This window comes from Dendrobates tinctorius, unplaced genomic scaffold (assembly GCF_039654945.1).
Source record: "Dendrobates tinctorius isolate UK_male_01 unplaced genomic scaffold, ASM3965494v1 ptg000209l, whole genome shotgun sequence".
In the NCBI taxonomy this organism is placed as follows: domain Eukaryota; kingdom Metazoa; phylum Chordata; class Amphibia; order Anura; family Dendrobatidae; genus Dendrobates; species Dendrobates tinctorius.
In genome coordinates, this window is record NW_027361876.1 from 3,597,432 (window position 1) to 3,614,173 (window position 16,742).

The following is a 16,742-nucleotide window of genomic DNA, read 5'->3' on the forward strand; positions in this document are numbered from 1 at the left end:
GCTTACCGATCAAGGGACCCAATTCATGTCTCGCCTAATGGAGGCTCTCTGTGAGAAAATGCAGGTGACTCACATGGTATCGAGTGCGTATCACCCACAGACTAATGGTTTGTGTGAACGCTTCAACGGTACCCTCAAACAGATGCTCCGCATACTGGTTGAGACCCAAGGGCGCGACTGGGAGCGGTACCTCCCACACCTGCTGTTTGCTTACAGAGAAGTTCCGCAGGCCTCGACCGGGTTCTCCCCCTTCGAGCTCCTGTATGGCAGGCGAGTCCGGGGACCTCTTAGGTTGATAAGAGAATCCTGGGAAGATGAGCCAAACCCCACAGAAGTGTCCATCGTGGATTATGTCATGTGCTTCCGTGACAAGATGCAGACCTTGACGCAGTTGGTGCATGACAACATGACGCAGGCTCAGGCTGATCAGAAGCGCTGGTACGACCAGAACGCCCGGGAGCGGACCTACCAGGTGGGTCAAAAGGTGTGGGCGCTGGTCCCTGTACCAACGGATAAGCTTCAGGCAGCCTGGGAAGGCCCGTACGTCATCCACCAACAGCTCAACCCGTTCACCTACGTGGTCACGCTTGACCATGCTCGGGGTAGGCGCAAGGCCTTTCACGTCAACATGCTGAAGGCGCACTACGAACGTGAAGCTTGCGTCCTACCGGTCTGCAATCTGCCAGAGGTCGGGGAGGAAGATCCCCTCCTGGACATGCTGGCCCAAGCCAAGACTGAGGGATCCATTGAGGACATGGAGATAAGTGGTTTGCTAACCGTAAACCCGCGGGTGCAGTTGATGGCCACCCTGGAACCCTTCCGGGCCGTGTTCACCAACCAACCGGGGAGGACGGAGTTAGCGGTTCATGAGGTGGACACCGGGAATCACGCCCCATTACGGCGAACACCTTATCGGATCTCTGACACGGTGCAACAAGTCATGCGCCAAGAGATCGATGAGATGTTAAGGCTGGGGGTGATTCGACGGTCAAAAATCACGTGGGCTTCACCTGTAGTCCTCGTGCCTAAAAAGGATCGAACCACCCGGTTCTGCATGGACTACAGGGGGCTCAACGCCATCACAACCTCTGATGCCCACCCGATGCCGCGCATCGAGGATCTGCTCGAGCGGTTAGCAAAAGCAAACTACATATCCATCATGGATTTGAGTCGGGGATACTGGCAGATTCCCCTGAGCCCTGAGGTGCAGGAGAAATCCGCCTTTATCACCCCCTTTGGACTGTACGAGTCCACGGTCATGGCCTTCGGCATGAAGAATGCCCCTGCCACTTTCCAGCGGATGGTCAACCACCTGCTTCGGGGACTGGAGGAGTACGCGGTGGCGTACTTAGACGATATTGCCGTCTTCAGTTCCACCTGGGAGGAACACCTTCAGCACCTCCAGGAGGTGCTCAAGCATCTTCACCAGGCAGGCCTGACCATCAAGCCGGGGAAGTGCCAGATATGCATGCACGAGGTCCACTACCTGGGGCACCGGGTAAGCGGGGGTTTCATGAGTCCGGAGCCAGGAAAAGTGGACGCAATCGTGTCCTGGCCCACCCCCAGGACCAAGAAACAGGTGAAGTCCTTCTTGGGCACTGCAGGGTACTATAGGCGATTTATACAGGACTATAGCGCTATTGCAAAACTCTTGACGGACCTCACCAAGCAGAGGCTACCCCAAACAGTCAACTGGACAGATGACTGTGAGGCGGCTTTCCAAGCTTTGAAAGCAACCCTGTGCAACTCTCCAGTGTTGAGAGCAGTCGACAGCAGTCGCCCGTTTCTGGTACAGACCGATGCCAGCGAGTTTGGCCTCAGTGCTGTGCTTAGCCAGGTCGACTCGGGGGACCAAGAGCACCCCGTGTTGTACCTGAGCCGGAAACTTTTGCCGAGGGAAGTGGCATACTCGAGAAGGAGTGTCTGGCCATGGTGTGGGCACTGCAACGCTTGCAGCCCTACCTGTATGGGCGCGCCTTCACGGTGGTAACCGACCACAACCCTCTGAGCTGGTTACACACAGTGTCCGGAACCAATGGAAGGTTGCTCCACTGGAGCCTTGCCCTTCAACAGTACGACTTCACTGTAAAACACAGGAAGGGCAGTGAAAACGGCAATGCCGATGGGTTGTCCCGCCGGGGCGAACCTGCTGAGGTGCGCATGGCCGATTACCAAGAGGTAATGCCTCCTTAGCGCCCGCTTAAGGGGGGAGGTGTGATGTACAATGTCTGCAAGATATGTTTTCTGTTGGAATGGTCTAAAAATCCTCCATTTCCTTGAGAATCTGCCTGCCAGTGTCTCAGTTACATTGCACACTGCAGTAGCCTCCCTTCCCCCCAAGTGTTATAAACCAGGACACTTCCTGTCACACCATTTGGCTTCTCTCAGCCTCAGCTGAAAGAGAAAAAAAGTGCGGGAAAAAACTCTTTGTCTGAAATCAGGAGTTAGAAGTAAACCTTTAAGAGCCTGCCCTGCGAAACCCGTACGAAGTAGAGATATGAAAATCATATTTTGGTAATCTGAGCGGTCCCAGCTCCGCTACAGGGTATCTTTCGAAGTTCTAACCTGTCCAGAACCTGAGATATGATTTGCTCCCAAATAGAAGGTCGTACCTATGGCGTGCATGGTATTGTTTGATTCTATTCGGTAAATTGCAACCATTGATACCACTGATGAGTCCATACTAGCTTCCCCCATAGAGTTATGAGGATTATAAGTTTTTGCAAGATTCCTACATTAGAAAGAGAGAGGTGGGATTAACCCAGAATGCATCTCTCCGTGATGTCACAAAGCAGAGCCTATAAGGCATTCCCTTGGCAAAACCAGCTCAGAAGAGCTCCAATCCTCGTGCTGACAAGAACTCCAGATGAGTGGAGATGTGTGGCTCCGCCTTCTTTCTCCGCCGCATGGTTTTGCCTAATGAGCCATGAACAACCGTGAGTGTACTTTCTATGTTCATCCATCCTTTATTTTATATTTGTAACTGTACATAATTAATGTCTCAATTTTATAGCAACTTTTATCTGTAACCACTGCCCTACTTTTTCGGGGAATAAATGATAAAATTATTTAGTTCTGTCTCTATGCTCTAAGAATCGAACTATACGCCTTTGTTAGATAATCGCTACTATTTTGTGGGTTAGCTTCGAACCCCTCCCTTGAGTCTATAACTTAAGCGGAGAAACCAGGAGCTGGTGGCAGCGCATTGTGAATGGTGATTGCGGCTTGCTGGCAGTACAGAAGGGTCTTATATTGCTGAATGAGGGGCTGCGGCCACAGCATTGATAATTCCCTTACTGCAGAAGCCTAATTGCCAGTTCGCAACAGGCAGCCCGTCCGGCGACTAATTATCCTAGGTGCAGTTCCCTGACTGACCTGAGGGTAAGGGGGGCGCCGGAGAGCTGCGAGTTCCAAAGTGGAACTGAGATGTACATAAATCCCTGCAGTACTTTGAAGATTGATAGCAGTGGTGGGGCACCTAAAATACCCCCTGCGTCAAATTGTAGAGCGAGATTAGCTTGCTGGATAATTTTTGGTCACACGGTGCCAGTGGTGGGATAACTAAGATAAGCCCGCACTGCGCCTGTGATAGCCGTGTGCCGGCATTCTGTCACGTCCCTCCGTCCGCTGATATACCGGTGTCAGTGGTGGGTTTGTGACATAGTGATGACACAGGGTCCGCTGTCTGTCGCGTTTTGGTGACAGCGGGACCCCCGTCAGTCACCCGTATTTGGACGAACAGCGGTGGGCTGTTCGTCACATATTGGTGGCATGTTCGTCACAAGGGAAATTGGGCAAAACGCATGACCCAGACCTGCTAGCGTGGGCTGACCTCCCATTCGGGTCCCGGCCCATGCTCAAGCTGCTTAACAAATGACACCTGACGAATGCAGTCACACTGGGCCTAGAATGGCCGGAGGAACAAGCCCAGTACCTCTTTGGGTGTTTGGAAGAAAAAAAAAAAATCGGAAGGGAAATGGGGCAAAACGCATGACCCCGGACCTGCAAGCGCAGGCTCGTCTCCCATTCGGGTTCGTGCCAAGGCTCAAGCTGCTTAGCGGCCGCCACCCGACGAACGCAGTCACGCTTGGCCTAGAACGGCCCATGGCACAAGCCCAGCACCTCTTTGGGTGTTTTGAAGAAAAAAAAAATCGGAAGGGAAATTGGGCAAAACGCATGACCCCGGACCTGCAAGCGCGGGCTCGTCTCCCATTCGGGTTTGGGCCAAGGCTCAAGCGGCCTCCACCCAACGAATGCGGTCATGCTCAGCCTAGAACGGCCCGTGGCACAAGCCCAGCACCTCTTTGGGTGTTTTGAAGAAAAAGAAAATCGGGGGGGGGGGTGGCCTGCACACTGATGGCGACGGCTGCTTGAAAGGAGAGCTCTGTGCTTCAGCAGGATAAACCAGCTCTTATCAGCTCACAGATAACAGGATTACCAGCTACAGGAGGTGTGAGTAACCCCAGCCCTCAGGGATGCCTAAGTTGAGACCTAAAAAAACTGGCACTCCAGCCAAGCTGACAGACTTTTACCCCCGGGATAGGGAAGTCTCCTCACCAAGCAAGATGGCGCTGGCTTCCCACTCAGCTTCTTCCCACTCCTCACAAGGAGATACAGGCTGCGTGAGAGGCAATACAGGCATTCCTCTGACAGAGGAAACAATGCAATCTCTGCTGAAAACGCTGAGGGCTTCCCTACAGGGTGATCTCAGAGAAATAGTCAGAGAGCTGAAGGAAGAAATCAGGTCTCTGGGTGATCGCACAGAGCATGTAGAAACTAAAATGGCTGAATTTGCAACATCACATAACAATCTGATAGACGCTAACACAGCTTTGGAAAAGGAGGTGGAGGCACTAAAACTTAAAATCAGTGATATAGAGGACAGATCCCGAAGAAATAACCTAAAAATCAGAGGGATTCCCTCATCTGTAGCAGATAAAGACCTCCATGAATACTTCCACAAGTTTCTGCAGCTTATACTTCCTGGATGGGACGCCAGAGACCTGATAGTGGACAGAATTCATAGAGTCCCTAAATCCAAAGGCATAGATCCAGCTCTGCCTAAAGATGTCCTGGCTAGACTTCATTTCTATAAAACAAAAGAAGCTGTGCTGTACACACTGAGGGAAAGTCCAGCCCTACCAGACACTTTCATGGGACTAAAAATCTTCCCAGATCTTTCTGCTACAACTCTTAATAAAAGAAGAGAATTCGCCCACCTTTCTAAACTCCTTAGAGATCAAGACATCAAGTACAAGTGGGGTTTTCCGGTGAGGATGATAATTTTCAAAGACGGAGGCACTTACATATGTCATACTCCTTCACAGCTGGGCAAATTGCTGGATGACTGGGGAATAGCCCACCCACCAAACCCTGGTGGGCGGGAGAATCAAAGAGGCTCTCCAAACAGGATTAACCCTGAATGGTCAGCAACTTAGCTGGGACTCCTTCCTGCTTATGGCACCTGCTGTCTCTGCTCCTGTGACACGGGATGTCACGTAGCCCCCCTGATGTTCTCGCCTATGGCGAGCGGTTATACTCCGGTCACCCTACTCGGGGCAAACCGGTGTTGATGGAACTTTTTTGTTTTTGTTCCTCTTCTCACAAATGTTCCTTAATTTTTTTCGGAAATTTCTTTCAATTCCTTGTTGGTCTAACCCCTCTCATCCCTGATGGCGTTCCTAGGAATTCAAACCCCCCTGCGGCTCCAATATGAGAATTAAGATATTGTCTATTAATGTGAACGGACTCAACTCCCCAGCATAAAGGTCAATGATGTGGAGAGAGGTGATGGCATCTAACTGTGATATAGCGTGCATTCAGGAGACCCACCTTCTTTCCACAGATAATAAACGGCTACTTCATCCCAGGTTTCAACACGCCTTTTTTGCTAATGACTCAAAAAAAAGAGGAGGAGTGGCCATTTTAATAAAGAACTCAGTGGCCTTTAAATTGATAAATGTCAGTTATGGAGCGGATGGAAGATATATTATTTTGTCTTGTTATATCAACAGCGTCCCTTATACCTTGGCAACGGTCTACTCCCCAAATTCATCACAATTGACCTTTGCTAGGAAATTTTTCCAAGCATTCAAAGATACTGCCACAGGGGCGGAAATCATCTGTGGAGACTTTAATATACCTGTTATACGGTCCATGGATTGCTCCAACATCAACATCTCACATGCTAAGGAACTTAATCATCTCATCAATGAATTCCATTTTCATGACATCTGGAGATATTTACACGCATCAGAAAGAGACTATACATTCTTCTCTTCCAGGCATCGCTCATACAGTAGAATTGATTTCTTTTTGGTCGACAGCAAATCTATAAGTAATTGTGTTGCAGCTGATATTGGTTTAATCACTTGGACAGATCATGCGCCGATCTCTTTGTCTGTTCAGGGTGGCTTTAATGTTCAAAATTCCCCCAGGTGGAGATTGAATACTAGCTTGTTTGGTAGGCAGAAGGTACATGATGAAGTAGAGTCAGTGTTAACAGAATATTTCAAACTTAATAATAATGGGGAAATTTCTGACGAGACCCTGTGGGCTGCTCATAAAGCAGTAGTCAGGGGGCAGCTCATAAACCTAGCCTCCATCCAAAAACGGAAAAAAGACGCAGATATTAAATATATATTAACCCGTATTCATCACCTTGAATCCCTGAATAAAGCCAAAGCAACCACTAACTTGACTAAAGAAATTGTAACCCATAGATTCCAACTAAGATCCCTACTCCTGCAAAAATACGAACATAATCTTAAAAAAAATAGATCGACATTTTATGCTATGGGGGATAGAGCGGGGTCCTTATTGGCAAGAAGGACGAAAAAACGTGAGATCCAATCTAAAATAGAATTCCTGAGGGACCCAAACGGAACAATCACTAGACATCCCATTGAAATAGCAGAAGCATTTGCGAAATATTATGAGGCCCTGTATAATCTAAAATATGATTCCAACACGTCACAGCCGACTCAAGTGGATATACAGGGTTTTCTAGACACCCTGAATCTTCCCCGGGTCTCAGATGAGCAATTAGAGGAACTTAATCTTCCCTTTACTACACATGAAATCCTAGGTGCCATCAAAATGACTAAGTCTAACTCTGCCCCAGGCCCTGATGGGCTGCCATACGAATATTGCAAACAATTTACCTCCACTCTGTCCCCCTTTATGTTAAAAACCTTCAATTTTTGGCAAAATAAAGGGTCAATTTCCCCAGACAACTTAGAAGCGATTATTATCACGCTACCCAAGTCAGGGAAACCTGCAGACACCCCGAGTAATTTTAGGCCCATTTCACTCCTAAATTGTGATGTAAAAATTTATGCCAAACTAGTGGCGGATAGACTTCATAAAGTGATCCCGGCCTTAGTGGCTCCAGATCAAGTTGGTTTTGTGACAGGCAGGCAATATAAGGATGGCACCAGACGGATGCTTGACTTGATTAGACTGGTGGAGATATCGGGTGGACCCAGTGCATTCCTGTCTCTTGATGCTGAAAAAGCCTTTGACAGGGTGCACTGGGGGTACCTGGAGAGAGTTCTAACAAAATTCGGGTTCTTGGGGAAAATCAAGTCATCCATTCTAGCTCTCTACTCTTACCCAAATGCGTCAGTGTTGGCATCGGGGTATCTGTCATCTAAATTTCAAATAAGTAATGGCACTCGCCAGGGGTGTCCATTGTCTCCCGCTATTTTTGCTTTAGTGGTAGAACCTCTGGCGGAAGCTATACAAAAAAACATAGCCATTTCTGGTATAAGAGTTGGGGAATTTGAACATAAACTTGGTCTATACGCAGACGTTGTGATAATTTCCTGTTCTAACCCTGTAGTTTCGATTCCAGCAGTGGTGAACACATTATCAAACTTTTCGAAAGTGTCGTATTATAAGCTTAATGCGGCAAAGTCTTTGATATTGCCGTTTAATGTACCGGTGGAGGCCAGGAGTGCGCTGGAGGGGGCCTTTCAATTCAAATGGTGCGACAGGGGGATACCTTATTTGGGTATTAAGCTGACACCATCGCAGATGTTAATTAAAGAAAATTTAGAACCTCTGATCCAAAATTTAGAAAAGGAATTGGGAAGGTATGAAAAAATATCGTTGTCCTGGATGGCCAGGATACAGTCCTTTAAAATGGTTTTCTTACCCAAAATATTGTATGTGCTCAGATGCCTACCCATTAAAATTTCTCACAAAACCCTGATGAAACTTCAATCGTTGACTAACAAATTTGTCTGGGGTAATAAAAGGGCTAGGGTCGCAGGTAAAGTGTTATATCCCCCATATGACTTAGGGGGATTGGGCACCACAAACATAACGGCATATTATAAAGCCTTACTAATTGAATCACTAAAGGAATGGTGGCGTCCTGGTAATTCACATAGATGGGCTCAGATTGAAAATTTCCTGTCCTGCCAGGGCTCGGTCAGAAGAATGATGGAAGCAGAATATTTGAGCCGTTCACGGTTCTCTCCGTGTGTTCCCACCATGTCAGCCTCCCTGGAGGTCTGGCGAAATGACTTGATTCATAAGATTCAGATTCCTCTTTCAGAGATTTCCCTCAAGTCGTTGGAATCTCAAATACCCTTTTTGAATCTGGCCAGGTGGGAGGGATCGGGCATTACAGTGCTGGCGGATCTCTACTCTGATTTGGGTGTTAACCCCTTTAATGAAATAGTACGGAAACACCCCTCTTTAAAGGGCTGTTTCTATCAACACATCCAAATTAGTCATTTTCTGGCCTCTAAATTTCCTCCAAAGTCGAATCCTCTGTTACCTACAACAAAGGCCTTGGTATTTAAAAAGATAATTAAATCCAAAGGTATCTCCTCAACATACAAATGGCTCAATAACCCCCCTGAAGAGCAAAAATCTCCTTATATGAATAAATGGGACATGGAGTTGAGTGTCTCTACCTCTCCTTCAAACTGGCACGCGGCTTCAGCAAATATCCAAAAATATTCCAAGTGTATAAATCATCTGGAGCAACTGAAAAAAGTACACCTGCGATGGTATCGGTCCCCAGCCAACTTAGCACAGTTCCTCCCAAATTATTCGCCACATTGTTGGAAGGGCTGCCTCCAAAAGGGTACTCTTGGTCACTGCTGGTGGGATTGTCCCAAGGTTTTCTCGTTCTGGTTGGAGGTGTTTGGCCTGATGGGTGAGCTGACAGGCAATCCTATTAATCCGAATCCGGGTCTGGCAGTGCTAAACGTGGGTATAGAGGAGTTCTCTTGGGAATCGAGGGGATTATTAGTTCACATTCTAGTTGCTGCCAGATATTGCATAAGTAGCTATTGGAAATCCCCAAAGATACCTACATTAGTTGAACTATATAACCGAATTAATCTCCAATGCCAATACGAGTTCTGTCTGGCTCACTCCATCCGCGCCAAAAACAAAATACTTCAGACTTGGGACACGTGGCTAAACTCTGTATATGCATCCCCTGTCAGGCATCTGTTTCCAGGGCAAACTGTCTGAGATTAATAAAATAGGTCAAATAGGGTCAAAGAGAGTGTTACGCAGGGAGTTCATCCGTACCACATGTCAATATTCAAGGTGTTATAACTCTGTTGTTGTTACTGCTCGGGCTACCCCGGAACGCCATCTAATTCCCTACCTTCCCCCTCCCCTCCTCCCTGGTTGCATCTTTGCAACCATTCATGGTTCTCCCCTCCCTTTTCTTATCTTCCTTTCTTACTCTCTGGTTCTAGTTGTTTGGAACCCTCGTTTTGAGGATTAAAGAGTAAATTGGTAGGTTGACTCTATACGTATTGGGTGTTGATTAACCAAAAAAAAAAGTTGCAACGGACATGATTGTTGGTGGTGTGATAGGAAATGTGAATCATAACACAGGTCAACAAAAAAAAAATTTTTTTCTGGTGTCCAAAATATTTTAATGAATTTGGGGTATTTTTGGGGTGCTGATTCTGAATATGCTATCAGTTTTGCCAGATTGGCTCAAGTTTTTGAGATTTTTGGTATCTTATTTATAGCACTTGTTGGTAAATGCGATGCATCATCTCATTAATTTCTTTGGATTAGTACTTGAACTGAGCAGTTCTCAATATAGTTTTGTGTTAATTAGTGTTCTAAAAGTTTGTTCATAGCTTGATTTTTGCACTAACTTTATGTTGTTGTCTGTTTTCCAGTGAAAAGCATGAACTCATCAAGAAGAAGTTGTCTTAACGATCCAGACTCATTCTGTTACATTTGTGGTGAATATACACTGCCAAAACATAGAAGAAACATAACAGACTTCGTTAAAAAAGTGTATTTTGCCTATTTTGGGGTTATGCTTGGGGACCAAGACAAGTTTTGGGCACCACACATAGTGTGCAAAGCATGTATCGAATTATTACGAAAATGGAGCAAAGGACAAAGAACAAGCTTCAAATTTGGTGTTCCAATGGTGTGGAGAGAGCAAAAAAATCATCATGATGACTGTTATTTCTGTGCAGTGCAAGTACAAGGATTCAATAAGCATAAGAAACGAAAATGGGAGTATCCTAACATGGAATCTGCAAGAAGGCCTGTCCCTCATTGTGAAGATGTGCCTGTACCTGTGTTTACCATGTTACCTGACCTTCCCCCACCTGATGATGATGAAATGCAGGGTATGGAGCTAAGCATTAGTTCTGGAAGTGAACTAGAATATGAAGGAAGTTTCAGAACACCTACGCAATTTACCCAAGGAGAGCTCAACGATCTAATAAGAGACCTCAACCTCTCAAAAAGTGCATCCGAACTTTTAGCTTCAAGGCTAAGTGAAAAAAATTGTCTGACGCCTGGAACTAAAATTACATCTTACAGGACCAGAGAAGAAGCACTTCTTCCATTTTTCTGTGAAGATGACCTACTTGTATATTGTAAGGATATTCCTGGCCTGATGCTGCAAATGGGTTTACAAGTATATCGTCCTGTAGACTGGAGGCTTTTCATAGATAGTTCTAAAAGGAGTTTGAAATGTGTTTTGTTGAACAATGGCAATCAGTGTGCATCTCTTCCAGTAGCTCACTCAACTAAACTTGCAGAACAATACCAAAATGTCAAAATGGTCTTGGAGAAACTGTGCTACCATGAACATTCGTGGCTGATATGTGTTGATTTAAAAATGGTCAACTTTTTACTTGGACAGCAAAGTGGATACACAAAGTATCCTTGCTTCATCTGCATGTGGGATAGTAGAGCAAAACATCAGCACTGGGAGAAACTGAATTGGCCTCCAAGGGACACCTTGACAGTAGGAGCATCAAACATAGTGAACGAACCTTTGGTGGACAGGGAAAAAATCATTCTACCACCACTTCACATAAAGTTAGGATTAATGAAGCAGTTCGTCAAGGCATTAGACAAAGATGGTAATTGCTTCATGTACATCTGCAGATCTTTCCCTGGTCTTAGCAGCGAAAAACTGAAGGCAGGAATCTTTGATGGTCCTCAAATTCGGAAACTCATTAAAGATTCAAATTTTCCTAAGGAAATGAATGACATTGAAGCTGCTGCATGGTGTAGTTTTGTGTTGGTAGTGAAGAACTTCTTGGGAAATCAAAAGGCAGACAATTATGAAGAACTGGTACAAAACATGCTATTGAGATTTAGAAATCTGGGTGTACACATGAGCATTAAATTGCATTATCTTCACAGTCACTTGGACAGATTTCCAGAAAACCTTGGAGATTTTAGCGAAGAACAAGGGGAGAGATTTCATCAGGATATTATGGTGATGGAGGAAAGGTACCAAGGCAGATGGGACAGACATATGATGGCTGATTACTGCTGGAATCTACAGCGTGACTGCCCCAATAGCTCACATAGAAGAAAATCATATAAAAAGCGCTTTTCCAGCGATTAAATGTCTCCTATCTTTCATGTCTTGTTCATTTTTGAAGATTACTTTCTAAAACTAGTTAAAATAAACTAAAATCAACATTTACTTTGTTAAATTTATTGTATTCATGACAATATCAATAAAATTAATGCGCGTGTAGCAAATTACGTCTTTTTTTTTACACATTTTACGAAAAATCTCAAAAACTTGAGCCAATCTGGCAAAACTGATGACATATTCAGAATCAGCACCCCAAAGTTACCCTAAATTCAATGAAATATCTTTGGCACCAAAAATGCTGTTGACCAGTGAATCAAAGGATTTACTACCACGTGTTACAGCGTTGTTCTCTTTGTGTATTATTGCCAATGATACCTGAATTTCTCCTATTTGTAATGTAACTTCCAACAATAAAAATTGATTGGAAAAAAAAAAAAAAAAGAGAAGAAAAAGAAAATCGGAAGGGAAATTGGGCAAAATGCATGACCCCGGACCTGCAAGCGCGGGCTCGTCTGCCATTCGGGTTCGGGCCAAGGCTCAAGCTGCTTTGCGGCCGCCACCCGACGAATGCGGTCACGCTCGGCCTAGAACGGCCCGTGGCACAAGCCCAGCACCTCTTTGGGTGTTTTGAAGAAAAAAAAAATCGGAAGGGAAATTGGGCAAAACACATGACCCCGGACCTGCAAGCGCGGGCTCGTCTCCCATTCAGGTTCGCGCCAAGGCTCAAGCGGCCGCCACCCGACGAATGCGGTCACGCTCGGCCTAGAACGGCCCGTGGCACAAGCCAAGCACCTCTTTGGGTGTTTTGAAGAAAAAAAAAATCGGAAGGGAAATTGGGCAAAACGCATGACCCCGGACCTGCAAGCGCGGGCTCGTCTCCCATTTGGGTTCGTGCCAAGGGTCAAGCTGCTTAGCGGCCGCCACCCGACGAATGCAGTCACGCTTGGCCTAGAACGGCCCATGTCACACGCCCAGCACCTCTTTGGGTGTTTTGAAGAAAAAAAAAATCGGAAGGGAAATTGGGCAAAATGCATGACCCCGGACCTGCAAGAGCGGGCTCGTCTCCCACTCGGGTTCAGACCAAGGCTCAAGCTGCTTAGCGGCCGCCACCCGACGATTGCAGTCACGCTTGGCCTAGAACGGCCCATGGCACAAGCCCAGCACCTCTTTGGGTGTTTTGAAGAAAAAAAAAACCGGAAGGGAAATTGGGCAAAATGCATGACCCCGGACCTGCAAGCGCAGGCTCATCTCCCATTCGGGTTCATGCCAAGGATCAAGGTGCTTAACGGCCGCCACCCGACGAACGCAGTCACGCTTGGCCTAGAACAGCCCATGGCACAAGCCCATCACCTCTTTGGGGGTTTTGAAGAAAAAAAAAATCGGAAGGGAAATTGGGCAAAACGCATGACCCCAGACCTGCAAGCGCGGGCTCGTCTCCCATTCGGGTTCGGGACAAGGCTCAAGCGGCCTCCACCCAACGAATGCGGTCATGCTCAGCCTAGAATGGCCAGTGGCACAAGCCCAGCACCTCTTTGGGTGTTTTGAAGAAAAAGAAAATCAGAAGGGAAATTGGGCAAAACGCATGACCCCGGACCTGCAAGCGTGGGCTCGTCTCCCTTTCGGGTTCGGGCCAAGGATCAAGCTGCTTAGCGGCCGCCACCCGACAAATGCGGTCACGCTCGGCCTAGAACAGGCCGTGGCACAAGCCCAGCACCTCTTTGGGTGTTTTGAAGAAAAAATAAATCGGAAGGGAAATTGGGCAAAACGCATGACCCCTGCAAGCGCGGGCTCGTCTCCCACTTGGGTTCGGGCCAAAGCTCAAGCGGCCGCCACCCGACGAATGCGGTCACGCTCGGCCTAGAACGGCCCGTGGCACAATCCCAGCACCTCTTTGGGAGTTTTGAAGAAAAAAAAAATCAGAAGGGAAATTGGGCAAAAAGCATGACCCTGAACCTGCAAACGCAGGCTCGTCTCCTATTCGGGTTCGGGCCAAGGCTCAAGCGGCCGCCACCCGACGAATGCGGTCACGCTCGGCCTAAAACGGCCCGTGGCACAAGCCCAACACCTCTTTGGGTGTTTTGAAGAAAAAAAAAATCGGAAGGGAAATTGGGCAAAGCGCATGACCCCGGACCTGCAAGCGCGGGCTTGTCTCCCACTCGGGTTCGGGCCAAGGCTCAAGTGGCCGCCACCCGATGAATGCGGTCACGCTCGGCCTAGAACGGCCCGTGGCACAAGCCCAGCACCTCTTTGGGTGTTTTGAAGAAAAAAAAAAATCGTAAGGGAAATTGGGCAAAACACATGACACCGGACCTGCAAGCGCGGGCTCATCTCCCATTCGGGTTCGGGCCAAGGCTCAAGCTGCTTAGCGACCACCACCCAACGAATGCGGTCACGCTTGGCCTAGAACGGCCCATGGCACACGCCCAGCACCTCTTTGGGTGTTTTGAAGAAAATAAAAAATCGGAAGGGAAATTGGGCAAAACGCATGACCCCGGACCTGCAAGAGCGGGGTCGTCTCCCATTTGGGTTCGGGCCAAGGCTCAAGCGGCCGCCACCCGACGAATGCGGTCACGCTCGGCCTAGAACGGCCCGTGGCACAAGCCCAGCACCTCTTTGGGTGTTTTGAAGAAAAAAAAAATCGTAAGGGAAATTGGGCAAAACGCATGACCCTGGACCTGCAAGGGCGGGCTCGTCTCCCATTCGGGTTCGGGGCAAGGATCAAGCTGCTAAGCGGCTGCCACCCGACGAATGCGGTCACGCTCGGCCTAGAACTGCCCGTGGCACAAGCCCAGCACCTCTTTGGGTGTTTTGAAGAAAAAAAAAATCGGAAGGGAAATTGGGCAAAACGCATGACCCCGGACCAGCAAGCCTGGGATCGTCTCCCATTCGGGTTCGGGCCAAGGCACAAGCGGCCGCCACACGACGAATGCGGTCACGCTCGGCCTAGAACGGCCTCTGGCACAAGCCCAACACCTCTTTGGGTGTTTTGAAGAAAAAAAAAATCGGAAGGGAAATTGGGCAAAATGCATGACCCCGGTCATGCAAGCGCGGGCTCGTCTCCCATTCGGGTTCGGGCCAAGGTTCAAGCTGCTTAGCGGCCGCCACCCGACAAATTCGGTCATGCTTGGCCTAGAACAGCCCGTGGAACAACCCCAGCACCTCTTTGGGTGTTTTGAAAAAAAAAAAATCGGAAGGGAAATTGGGCAAAACGCATGACCCCGGACCTGCAAGCGCGGGCTCGTCTCCCATTCGGGTTCGGGCCAAGGCTCAAGCGGCCGCCACCCGAGGAATGTGGTCGCGCTCGGCCTAGAACGGCCCGTGGCGCAAGCCCAGCACCTCTTTGGGTGTTTTGAAGAAAAAAAAAATCGGAAGGGAAACTGGGCAAAACGCATGACCCCGCACCTGCAAGCGCAGGCTCCTCTCCCATTCGGGTTCGGGCAAGGCTCAAGTTACTTAGCGGCCACCACCCGATGAATGCGGTCACGCTCAGCCTAGCACGGCCCGTGGCACAAGCCCAGCACCTCTTTGGGTGTTTTGAAGAAAAAAAAAATCGGAAGGGAAATTGGGCAAAGTGCATGACCCCGGACCTGCAAGCGTGGGCACGTCTCCCATTCGGGTTCGGGCCAAGGCTCAAGCTGCTTAGCGGCCACCACCCGACGAATGCGGTCACGCTCGGCCTAGAACGGCCCATGGCACAAGCACAGCATATCTTTGGGTGTTTTGAAGGAAAAAAAAATCGGAAGGGAAATTGGGCAAAACGCATGAGCCCGGACTTCTCTCCCATTCGGGTTCGGGCCAAGGCTCAAGCTGCTTAGCGGCCGCCACCCGACAAATGCGTTCACGCTCGGCATAGCATGTCTGGTGGCACAAGCCCAGCACCTCTTTGGGTGTTTTGAAGAAAAAAAAAATCGGAAGGGAAATTGGGCAAAAAGCATGACCCTGGACCTGCAAGCACGGGCTTTTCTCCCATTCGGGTTCGGGCCAAGGCTAAAGCTGCTTAGCGGCCTCCACACGACGAATGCGGTCACGCTCGGCCTAGAACGGCCCGTGACACAAGTCTAGCACCTCTTTGGGTGTTTTGAAGAAAAAAAAAATCGGAAGGGAAATTGGGCAAAACGCATGACCCCGGACCTGCAATCGCGGGCTCGTCTCCCATTCAGGTTCGGGCCAAGGCTCAAGCGGCCGTCACCTGACGAATGCGGTCACGCTCGGCCTAGAACGGCCCGTGGAATAAGCCCAGCACCTCTTTGGGTGTTTTGAAGAAAAAAAAAATCGGAAGGGAAATTAGGCAAAATGCATGCCCACGGCCCTGCAAGAGCGAGCTCGTCTCCCATTCGGGTTCGGGACAAGGCTCAAGCAGCTTAGTGGCCGCCACACGACGAATGCGGTCACGCTCAGCCTAGAACGGCCCGTGGCACAAGCCCAGCACCTCTTTGGGTGTTTTGAAGAAAAAGAAAATCGGAAGGGAAATTGGGCAAAACGCATGAGCCCGGACCTGAAAGCGCGGGCTCGTCTCCCATTCGGGTTCAGGACAAGGCTCAAGCGGCCGCCACCCGACGAATGCGGTCACGCTCGGCCTAGAACAGCCCGTGGCACAAGCCCAGCACCTCTTTAGGTGTTTTGAAGAAAAAAAAAATCGGAAGGGAAATTGGGCAAAACACATGACCGGCAAGCGCAGGCTCGTCTCCCATTCGGGTTCGGGCCAAGGATCAAGCTGCTTAGCGGCCGCCACCCAACGAATGCGGTCACGCTCGGCCTAGAACTGCCCATGGCTGAAGCCCAGCACCTCTTTGGGTGTTTTGAAGAAAAAAAAATCGGAAGGGAAATTGGGCAAAATGCATGACTCCGGACCTGCAAGCGTGGGCTGGTCTCCCATTCGGGTTCGGGGCAGGGATCA